Consider the following 13,306-nt stretch of genomic DNA (forward strand, 5'->3'; position numbering starts at 1 on the left):
TCCACAGAACTCAATAAAAATATAAGTTAAATTTAATTATTTGTTAATGAAGTATAATATTAATTAAAGGTAATAGGTTCGCCCTAAACTTTAATTAATGTTCGCTTAATTAATTTTAATTGAATAAAATGGAAATTTAAGATGAATTAAATATATGCTTTCGGAAAGTAATAATTCGTAGCGAGAGCTATCGAAGTTTGAAATTAAAGGTAAAAGTGGATATAATTTGGGGAAAATTTAGAGAAGTATATTTTATTTTATATCGTTCAACGTTTTATATTACTAACGCTATTTATGTTGTGAACCAAGAATGTTGTTGTATATTGTTGTTGTATGTTGTTCGTTGATTATGTTGTTTGTTAATTATGCCATTGATTATTTGCTTGTTCGTTTAATTGTTCGTTCGTTCGTTCATTCGTTCGTTCGACCATGGAAATGCCCGTTCGATGTGGCAACTCTGTAAATTGATGACAGAAGGAATCGGGGGATCTCATATGGTGCATGCTCACGAGAAAGGAAATGATCATCATCACATGATTATTAATATGAAAATTTAATTTCGTTAGTAAGTCACTAATAGGTATTATTAATCAATATTTTATTTTAGAATTTATTTTTAGATTTCAGGTTTTGACGAGTTCAAAAGGAACCAATAAATCAATAAGGATTTAATCGAGTTAAAAACCTGAAAAGGTGAAAGATTGGAGTTTGTTGTTGTGCAAGTAATCACTTAATTGATAGAAAGCACAAGAATATTTCTTTCGGGAATAAAGTACCTGAGAAATTTCATAAGGAGATGTGGAAGTTAAAGATGAATTTTGAAATAAAGATTAATAATGTGAGAACACCAATGTATTATCTGGGGTTCATCTGTGTGGTATGGGTTACCTCTGAGTTTGAATTTTGGATAAATGCTCGAGATTGGAAAATTTTTATTCTTCGACATTAAAGATTATAACGTATGGGTTACGTCAAATCTGGATACCCAGCTCAATAATGCGCAAATTGCTTTGGGGACGGGGAATGAAGATTGTAAAGACACCTACTATCAAGAAATATTGAATGGATAAAATAGGACAAACCTGTAAACTATCATGCTTTTACCCAATGGGAAAAAGATAGAGATAAGCCCAGTATAGGTCCACCAATTTGAGGAAAGATAAGTTGGTTTAGATTAGTTTTATGGATAGCTGATGACTTTTGGAACTGGATTTCGGAAGGTTAGATTCACCCGTTAAGAGACAAGTCAGCCAACGAAGGAGGAAAAGATGGATACGTTGTATTGTTACAGGTCCTAGGCTACATTTCAGATGAGGGTTCCTGGTGTAGTGTGCTAGGTCACGCTTTCATTACAGTGTTCTGTTAAAAGAAGATGAAATAGAAGGATATTTACACATTAACGAGCCGTATAATGAACATTACGTGCAGTATTTAATAATAGAGTAAAATCCGAGAAGAAGGACATTTATTTGAAAAGAATGACATTTTGCATATTATAGATTAATTTATACAATATAGAATATATAGTAAGAAAGACTTATGTGGACGATAAGAAAGATTGAAGATTCACAAACTTTAAAAGTTATGAAAATTTTGGAGTTTGTGATATGTGATATGTGAAATTATGGATCACGGTGATAGGAGATAAATTTTAGAATGTGATATGTGAATTACGAATATCGGTGATAAAAGATAAACTTTGTGGCGCAGTAAAAAACCTCTGCAGTCTGAGGAGATCGTTGACTTAGAATAATTTTTGAAATTTTAAGGCGCAGTAGAAATTAATAGTAAAATATGGCGTAGCGAATATATAAAACTGGAAGATGGAATCTAAGGATTGAAAGAAGCAATCTATTTAAAGATAAAAGAATGTTTAGAAGATTGAAAATAGAAACGATAAGAGTGAAATATATATAAAAGGAGGAGAGGTTTTAGTTAAGATTCTGGATGAACGATTACAACGATGGAATGGTACGAAACTTGGAGGGTTGATTACGAAAATCACAAATTAAGACATGATGAAAATATCGGAAATGTGGATATAGACGAATTAAGAGGAGAAAATATAGCATGTGAAATATGTTATCCAATAGGAGATACACCAGAAGTTTTCAAGAAATTTTGGAAGATATTGCAAAAATTTGAATATACGATAAGAGATTATAATGCAGAAACTATAAGAGCGTTATTAAATTTATTAAGTATAGATAGTGAAGAAAGAAATAATTATACAAAGGGAAGGACTAGAGAAGCGTTAGATGTAATGGTCGAATCGATAAGATACTTGAAACAACCGGTATTAAGAGAAAAAGGATTAAAGATAATAATAATAGTGATTGCGAACGATTGTATAGAAAATGATAAAGAAGATGAAACAATGGACAGATTGATAGGGAATGAAGAATTAATAAGATATGGTTATATTTTGGAAGATTGGGATGTGAATATAAGATTTGGGGAATTTTATGAATGGTATAAAGAAGCTATAACAAGTTTTGTAGAATGTAAAGATAGCACTATTAGAAGATACAAAAATATATTATATGAAGAGGCTGAATTAAAAGAAGATGAGTCAACAGAAAAGATAGAAGCGTTCAAACAAAAGATTAGATTAATGTTACACACAATGCACATAAAAGTTCCTAGACATGGTTGGGGAATTAGTAAAGAAATAACTGAAAAAGTTTATGATAAGATTAGGGGATTTGAGCAATTAAATATAGATGAAACAGATAGTGATGACACACCAAGAAGCTATACTATAACAGAAACAGACGATGGGGAAGAAGAAAATTTGCCGATTAATAAAAATGAAGAAATGTCAGATGAGGAATCTAATGAATCTAATAATGTTGAAGAAACGGAAACGACAAAGATATTTGAAGAAATAATTAGAATGGATTTGAAAAGAATGGGATATGATGTAGAAATAACGGAAATTGAAAGAATAAGAAAATTTGGAGTAATTGCAAAGATAATAACAACATATGAATTTATGAAGAAATATTTAACAATATGGAATCTTGAAGATGAAGAATTAGATGAGCAAATATTACAATGGAGAGTTGAAAACACCAAAGAATGCGAAAGATGTGGAACTGAAAGATTAAAGAAAGAATTTAAAATTGGAGAAGAAATTTGCATAGAATGCGAGAAAGATGTTGAAAAAGAAAATCCAACAGATGACGAAGAGGAAAGGGAAGAGGATATAAAAGGGCCCGAAATTGGCTCAAGTAAAAAATCAAAAGGCAAAAAGGAAAACAAAGAATTGAAGAAAACACCTATAATACCAATAGTACCAGTACCACCAATAAAACTAAAGTTAACGATGGCAGCATCAAGAGATGAAGTCAGAGCAGATCTAAGGGCATTAACGATGATTACGCATAATCATGATATTGGGGGAAATTGGAACAATTTAGTACCACCACCAATAACATTGACAGGATTACAAGGAGAAATTCAAGCGAATACTAATGCAATAGGAAATTTAAACGCAAACAGGGGGGCTATTGTGGAAATACCAGCATTTTATGGTACCAGTGGAGAAGATCCAGAAGAATGGGCAGATAAATTTGAGGAGACATTTACAGCGAATGGTTTAGGGAATGATGATGCACAGAGATTTAGAATAGCAAAAGCGAAATTAATGGGAGGAGCAGCAGATTGGTTAAAGACTGAAGGAGTAAATATTGTCGATTGGAATGTTAATGGAGATCAAAATTTAAGATTAAGAGTAAGAATAATTGGAAAGTATGCAAGTGATGAAATTAAAGATAGATGGCTAGAACAATTAGAAAAGATTAGACAGGGAGACGAGAATGTGACTCAATACCTCACGAGATTTAAGTATATGTTAAAGAGAGCGGGAGGTGATGCAGCAGTAGCAGCAAATCAGCAAAAGAGAATTTTTAATAGAGGATTAAAACCAGACTTTACTAAAGACGTAGTAATGGGAAATCCAGCAGATTTAAATGCAGCATTTCAGATAGCAAAGAACGTAGAAAGAGGTTTAGAAGCATTAACAGATAAATTACAACCAAAAGAAATTAATGATGAACAAAGAAGACAAGAACCTACTGTTCAAGGGAATGTAAGGAATAATAAAGAGATAAGTGTAGATGAATTAGCGGATAATTTTGCGAAGTTACAAATTAAGATGTTAGAAGATGAGAATGAAAGATTAAGATATTTAGCGAGTCAGAGTTATAGGCGATTGCCACAAAGAAACCAACCAATACAAAGAAATCAACCAATTCAAAGAAATCAGTCATTCCAAAAAAGGGTACCAACATGTTTTAGATGTAATAGAGTGGGGCATTATAAGAATAATTGTCCTGAAGAAAGGAATGCAAGAGTAAATATGATGGACGAGTATTGTGATCAAGAAGAATATGATTATGATGAATATGGATACGAGGAACCACAATATAACGAAATGTACTATACACAAGGTTATTACGATGATTATGAAGATAGAGAATTAAATTATTATAATGAATTATACGCAAAAGATAACGCAGTAAAAGGAAGAAGACAAACGAGGAGAACGAGTCCGATAGTGGGATATAAAAATAATAATAAAGAAGGAAATTTACAAGAAGAATTAAGAGAAGCGGGAAATAGAATGGATGATAGAAAAATACCAAGTGGAACAACAACACCAAGATATACGCCCGAAAGGACAGAACAAAACAATGTACACAGAGATAGTCAAAATTGGGATAATCCAATAGGACCAGAAGACTATAATTATGGTCGTCGACCCATGACAAAAGACGGAAGATTTTATAGACCAATGTTCACTAGAGAAGGCAAAGTATTTTACCCTGGAATGCGGCAAGATGAATCCGGAAATTGGGTTAGAACAAAGCCATCAGGAACAGGAAAGCCCAGAGAATATGGACCAAGATTAACTGACGGAATACCACCTTATGATATTGTGGAAGACGTGAAAAATTGTAGAGCGAATATAACATATGGACAATTAATAAATGGGAATAACAAATATCATAAGCAATTGAGGGAAGGAACGTATAAGCCAAGAAGTATAAATGAGAAAAATTGACTACACTCGGTGGGAACTATGAAAAATGAAGAAAAAAGAACTACAGCAATGAGAACAGAATTAGAAGTTGAAGATCAATTAGTGAATGTAATAATAGATACTGGAGCAGCAGTAAGCGTGATAACAGATAAATTAAGAAGAAGATTGAATATACCTATGTTTGAAAAAAGTAAATTTAGATGTACGATAGCAAATGGGCAAAAGATAGCAGCGTTAGAAAAGGCGAATATAACTTTAAGGTACAAAGATGAATTAGAAATACTGAAAGAAGTTGAAGTAATCAATTCAGAAGAAGAGGATCTAATTTTGGGAAATGACATATGGAAGTTGTATAATGCAAAAATAAATTTTGAAGATCATACCTTAAGAATAGAAGAACAGGGAGAAATAATAACAATTCCAGTAGGATATGAAAGAGAAGTAGCATATGAAAGTGAGGAGAGCGAGGACGATGAAGAATATGAAAGCAATGATGAAGGAGAGGTATTCAGAATGCACCAGAATTTTAAATAGAGAGTCTTGGCTCTGAAGAGAGAGAGACGGAAAAGATGCTCGAACCAAGTGAAAAATTTATGCAAAAACTAAGTATAGGGGAAGTAGAAGAACCAATTTGGGAAAACATGGTAAAATTACTATTAAAATACCAAGATATTTTAGAATATGACGAGGAAATAGAGGGAAGAACAAAAGCAGCTCAACATGAGATAAAGATAAAAGAGGGGGTAGAACCAATAAAGCAAAGAAGATACAAAGAAACAGATGAAAAGGCAAAATTTATAAGCGAAGAAGTGGATAAATTGTTAAAACAAGGAAGGATAAGGAAATCGAAAAGTCCATGGAGTTCACCTGTTACATTAGCAGGAAAGAAAACGGGAAAATATAGATTCTGTATTGATTATAGAAAGTTAAACAAGATAACTATAATGGATAGTTTTCCTTTACCAAGAATGGATGAATTATTAGACAAATACAGAAAAGCAAAATGGTTTTCAAGTATAGATTTAGCGGCAGGATTTAATCAAGTAGAAATGAAAGAAGAAGACAAAGAAAAAACAGCATTTGTATGTTCAAAAGGATTATTTGAGTATAATGTAATGCCATTCGGTTTAACGAATGCACCAGCAACATTTCAAAGATTAATGGACGAAATATTAGAAGAATACATAAACGATTTTGTAGTAGTATATATCGATGATATTATGATATATTCAGAAAATTTGAAAGATCATATGGAACACGTGGAAAAAGTATTAAAGAAGCTACAGGAGAATAATTTAATAGTAAAATTAAAGAAATGTAGATTTTTGGAAAGAAACATAGAATTTTTAGGACATATAGTAGGGAATGATGGATTAAGGCCAGACGATAAAAAGATAGAAAAGATAAAAGAAATGAAGGCACCAACAACGGTGAAAGAAGTAAGATCATTTTTGGGACTTTGTTCATATTACAGAAAATTTGTGAAAAATTTTTCAAAGATAGCAAGACCAATAAGTGATTTGAGAAAGAAGGGAATACCTTTTATTTGGGGAAAAGAACAACAAGAAGCGTTTGAAAAATTGAAAGAAAAGTTGATACAATATCCAATATTACGACATCCAGATTGGAAGAAAGAATTTCTATTAATAACAGATGCATCAGGAAAAGGATTAGGTGCAGTATTAAGTCAAAAAGATGAAAAAGGAAAAGAAGTAGTAATAGCATATGCAAGTAGAAGTTTATTACCAGCAGAAGAAAATTATCCGATAACAGAATTGGAATGTTTAGGAATAGTATGGGAATTCAACATTTTCATAAATATTTGATCGATAGAAAATTTAAAGTAATAACAGATCACAGTGCATTGAAAGGATTAATGAATGCAAAGATACCAAAAGGAAAAAGAGCAAGATGGGTAATGGAATTACAACAATATAATTTTGAAGTAATACATAGATCAGGAAAAGAAAACACGAACGCTGACGCGTTAAGTAGGTTATTAAAGATAGTAGAAGACCAACCAGAAATAGTAATAATCGACGGAGTGGATGGATTAGGGAAAACAAGTATAGTACAAAATTTAATTAAAGAATGGGAAAAGCAAGGATTAAAAGTAAGATTCAACACTTATAAGAGAAGAAGAAAAGATAAAGACGAATTTTATGAATCAAAGATGGAGACAGAATGGAAATTCAGAAAAGAAGTAGTGGAACAAATAAACAGAAGAATGTTAGAATATGATGAAGATACAGATATAATAATTTTAGATAAATCACCATATTGTGAATATTATTATCAAAAGATGAAAAGTTTTGATAGAGGATTAATTACTCCACATGGAAATCATGAGATAAAAAGAAATATTCAGATTGAAAGAAACAATAGATAAATCAATAGTGATATTTCTAGAAAAAGATGGCGATGTGTGTTGGAAAAATTACATCGGAAGAGAAACGAAGAAAATGGAAAAGTCATCATACCCAACATTAAAGAAGGACGAATATTTAGACATGGTTAAGATGTTTGAAGAAAATCAGAGCGTGTACAAAGATACCAAAAGATACAGTCGAGTAAAAGTTAAAAATGACAATAGTAGTTGGAGAAAAGTATTTAAAGAGGTGGAAAAATGGAGAAAAGTACAGAATTAGAATATGGAACAAATAATAAAAACAACGAATTCAGAAATAGAAGCATTGATTGAAGCATTAAAAATTATTCAGGAAGAAATTATCAGATTAAGGGATAAAAACAGAAGGTTAGGTAACATAAAAATTAACGATTGGAACAAAAGGGAAGAATCATCAATTAAAGAAATACAGGAGGAAATAATAAAAATAGAGATAGCCATAGGTAGAACGGAAATATACAAAGAAATATTATGGAAGAAAATAATTACAAGAGAATAATTGACAATATCGAAAAAGAAAATAAGTATGAATTGAAAGAGGGAATTTTATATAGAGTGAAGGGACAAAACAAATTTAGAGTAATCAGGGATTATGAATACGAGGGATTAATGTACATGATGCATGATAATGAATTATCAGGACATTTTGAAATAGAAGCGACATTAGATAGAATAAAAGAAAATTATTGGTGGAAAAATATGAAGGAAGATGTAGAAGAATATGTAAGGACATGTTGGAGTTGTCAAATGAGAGGAAAACCAAGAGGAAAGAACGAGTTAACGTCGATAAAGATAAATGAGCCATTCGAGATGATTGGGATAGATATAGTTGGACCATTAAAAGAGACAGAAAAGGGAAATAAGTACATTGTAGTAGCAATGGATTATTTTACAAAATGGCCCGAGGCCGCACCACTAAAAGAAGCTACAGCAAAAGAAGTGGTAGAATTTATTTGGAGAGACATAATTTGTAGACATGGATGTCCAAAGAAAATAATTAGCGATAGAGGGACTCACTTTAACAATAAAATGATGGAAGAATTAGTAGAAAGATGTGGGATAAATCATAGATTAAGTACACCATATAGGCCACAAACAAATGGTTTGGTCGAAAGATTCAATAAAACTTTATGCGAAGGATTAGCCAAATTAGGAGAAGAAAATTGGGATAAACATATACCATCTGTATTATTTGCATATAGAACAAGAAAGCAATCGTCAACAAAAATTAAACCTTTTTACGTAACATACGGGAGGAGAGCGAAACTACCATTGGATAAAGATGAAAATAAAATAACATTAGCTGATAGAGTAAAAATATTAATTGAGGAGCTACCAGTAATAAGAAGAAAAATGAAAGAAAATGTGGAAGAAGCTCAAGAGAGACAGAAACAACAACATGACAAAAGAGGAATTAGAAAACCTAAATTTGAAATAGGAGAAAAAGTATTATTATATGAAGCATGGAGAGAGAAACAATGGTCTGGAAAATTACAGAACAAATGGAAAGGACCATATTTAATTCACGAAGAATTTGGAAATGGGGCTTATAAACTCAAAGAATTGGACGGAAGAATACTAAAGACACCACAAAATGGGGAATGGTTAAAGAAATTTTACAATCGAGGGAGATTTACACCAAAAATAGTAATTAAAGGAAAAGAGGTATTCGATAAGACCTGAGTTCGATTCGATTAAAATTATTATGAATGAGACACGAGTTCGATTCTATCAAAGTTATTTGTGAGGTCACAAATAGCGAAGGGGGGGATAATGTAAACGGTCGAATATCAAGTATGAAAAGATGATAAAATTCAATCACCAAATGTAATTTTCAAATATTAAGAACGGACAAATTAACTATGAATTGACGTGGATGGATAAATAATTAGCCGAAAAGGATAAACATTTAGGAAGAGTAATGATCTACATGATGTAATATTTATCAAATGATTGACAAAGAACCAATAGGATAAATAGAGTCGATCAATTGCGGCTTAGCAATCTTTAACAATAAGAACAATTAGAAAGAATAATTATAAGCCACAAAAGATAGATTATAAGCAAAACACATAAAGCGGATTGAAAGAACATATAAAATAATGTCAGAAAGATTAAAGAACGTAAAATAATATGAAAGATAATATAAAAAGATAGTATAAAGATGGAACATAAAAGATAACATGTTAAAAAGAACATATATAAAAAAAATTGAAAAGAACATATATAAAAAGATAACATATATAAAAAGATAGTATATTAAAAGATAGCGTATTTAAAATATAGATAGCGTATTAGAAAGATAATTCAAAGATAATATGTAAAAAGAACATAATATGTAAAAAGAACATAAAAGATAGTATATAGATAGAATAGAAAGTAGCATAAAATTTGTATAAATAGAGAACGGAATTCAAAGTAATTCCACAGTTCTCATCCACAGAACTCAATAAAAATATAAGTTAAATTTAATTATTTGTTAATGAAGTATAATATTAATTAAAGGTAATAGGTTCGCCCTAAACTTTAATTAATGTTCGCTTAATTAATTTTAATTGAATAAAATGGAAATTTAAGATGAATTAAATATATGCTTTCGGAAAGTAATAATTCGTAGCGAGAGCTATCGAAGTTTGAAATTAAAGGTAAAAGTGGATATAATTTGGGGAAAATTTAGAGAAGTATATTTTATTTTATATCGTTCAACGTTTTATATTACTAACGCTATTTATGTTGTGAACCAAGAATGTTGTTGTATATTGTTGTTGTATGTTGTTCGTTGATTATGTTGTTTGTTAATTATGCCATTGATTATTTGCTTGTTCGTTTAATTGTTCGTTCGTTCGTTCATTCGTTCGTTCGACCATGGGAATGCCCGTTCGATGTGGCAACTCTGTAAATTGATGACAGAGGGAATCGGGGGATCTCACCATTTACATTATCCCCTCTTCGCTATTTGTGACCTCACAAATAACTTTGATAGAATCGAACTCGTGTCTCATTCATAATAATTCTAATCGAATCGAACTCGGGTCTTATCGAATACCTCTTTTCCTTTAATTACTATTTTTGGTGTAAATCTCCCTCGATCGTAAAATTTCTTTAACCATTCTCCATTTTGTGGTGTCTTTAGTATTCTTCCGTCCAATTCTTTGAGTTTATAAGCCCCATTTCCAAATTCTTCATGAATTAAATATGGTCCTTTCCATTTGTTCTGTAATTTTCCAGACCATTGTTTTTCTCTCCATGCTTCATATAATAATACTTTTTCTCCTATTTCAAATTTAGGTTTTCTAATTCCTCTTTTGTCATGTTGTTGTTTTTGTCTCTCTTGAGCTTCTTCCACATTTTCTTTTATTTTTCTTCTTATTACTGGTAGCTCCTCAATTAGTATTTTTACTCTATCAGCTAATGTTATCTTGTTTTCATCTTTATCCAATGGTAATTTCGCTCTTCTCCCATATGTTGCATAAAAAGGTTTAATCTTTGTTGATGATTGCTTCTTTGTTCTATATGCAAATAATACAGATGGTATATGTTTATCCCAATCTTCTTCTCCTAATTTGGCTAATCCTTCGCACAAAGTTTTATTGAACCTTTCGACCAAACCATTTGTTTGTGGTCTATATGGTGTACTTAATCTATGATTTATCCCACATCTTTCTACTAATTCTTCCATCATTTTATTGTTAAAGTGAGTCCCTCTATCACTAATTATTTTCTTTGGACATCCATGTCTACAAATTATGTCTCTCCAAATAAATTCTACTACCTCTTTTGCTGTAGCTTCTTTTAGTGGTGCGGCCTCAGGCCATTTTGTAAAATAATCCATTGCTACTACAATGTATTTATTTCCCTTTTCTGTCTCTTTTAATGGTCCAACTATATCTATCCCGATCATTTCAAATGGTTCATTTATCTTTACTGGCATCAATTCATTTTTTCCTCTTGGTTTTCCTCTCATTTGACAATTCCAACACGTTCTTACATATTCTTTTACATCTTCTTTCATATTTTTCCACCAATAATTTTCTCTTATTCTATCTAATGTTGCTTCTATTCCAAAATGTCCTGATAATTCATTATCATGCATCATATACATTAATCCTTCGTATTCAAAATTCCTGATTACTCTAAATTTGTTTTGTCCTTTCACTCTATATAAAATTCCCTCCTTCAATTCATACTTATTCTCTTTTTCGATATTGTTTATTATTCTCTTGTAATTATTTTCTTCCATAATAGTTCTTTAATTGATTTTATTTCTGAATTCGTTGTTTTCATGCTTGTCTCCATTTTTCCACTTCTTTAAATACTTTCCTCCAACTATTATCATCATTTTTAACTTTTACTCGACTGTATCTTTTGGTATCTTTATACACACTCTGATTTTCTTTAAACATCTTAACCATATCTAAATATTCGTCCTTCTTTAATGTTGGGTATGATGATTTTTCCATTTTCTTCGTTTCTCTTCCGATGTAATTTTTCCAACACACATCGCCATCTTTTTCTAAAAATATCACTATTGATTTATCTATTGTTTCTTTCAATCTGAATATTTCTTTTTCCATCTCATGATTTCCATGTGGAGTAATTAATCCTCTATCAAAACTTTTCGTCTTCTGATAATAATATTCACAATATGGTGATTTATCTAAAATTATTATATCTGTATCTTCATCATATTCTAACATTCTTCTGTTTATTTGTTCTACTACTTCTTTTCTAAATTTCCATTCTGTCTCCATCTTTGATTCGTGAAATTCATCTTTATCTTTTCTCCTTCTTTTATAAGTGTTGAATCTTACTTTTAATCCTTGCTTTTCCCATTCTTTAATTAAATTTTGTACTATACTTGTTTTTCCTAATCCATCCACTCCATCTATTATTACTATTTCTGGTTGATCCTCTACTATCTTTAATAACCTACTTAACGCGTCAGCGTTCGTGTTTTCTTTTCCTGATCTATGTATTACTTCAAAATTATATTGTTGTAATTCCATTACCCATCTTGCTCTTTTTCCTTTTGGTATCTTCGCATTCATTAATCCTTTCAATGCACTGTGATCTGTTATTACTTTAAATTTTCTATCGATTAAATATTTATGAAAATGTTGAATTCCCCAAACTATTCCTAAACATTCCAATTCTGTTATCGGATAATTTTCTTCTGCTGGTAATAAACTTCTACTTGCATATACTAGCACTACTTCTTTTCCTTTTTCATCCTTTTGACTTAATACTGCACCTAATCCTTTTCCTGATGCATCTGTTACTAATAAAAATTCTTTCTTCCAATCTGGATGTCGTAATATCGGATATTGTATTAACTTTTCTTTCAATTTTTCAAACGCTTCTTGTTGTTCTCTTCCCCAAATGAAAGGTACTCCCTTCTTTCTCAAATCACTTATTGGTCTTGCTATCTTTGAAAAATTCTTCACAAATTTTCTGTAATATGAACAAAGTCCCAAAAATGATCTTACTTCTTTCACTGTTGTTGGTACCTTCATTTCTTTTATCTTTTCTATCTTCTTATCATCTGGCCTTAATCCATCATTTCCTACTATATGTCCTAAAAATTCTATGTTTCTTTCCAAAAATCTACATTTCTTTAATTTTATTATTAAATTATTCTCCTGTAACTTCTTTAATACTTTTCCACGTGTTCCATATGGTCTTTCAAATTTTCTGAATATATCATAATATCATCGATATATACTACTACAAAATCGTTTATGTATTCTTCTAATATTTCATCCATTAATCTTTGAAATGTTGCTGGTGCATTCGTTAAACCGAATGGCATTACATTATACTCAAATAATCCTTTCGAACATACAAATGCTGTT

This window comes from Rhizophagus irregularis, chromosome 7, assembly GCF_026210795.1.
Source record: "Rhizophagus irregularis chromosome 7, complete sequence".
NCBI classification, from domain to species: domain Eukaryota; kingdom Fungi; phylum Glomeromycota; class Glomeromycetes; order Glomerales; family Glomeraceae; genus Rhizophagus; species Rhizophagus irregularis.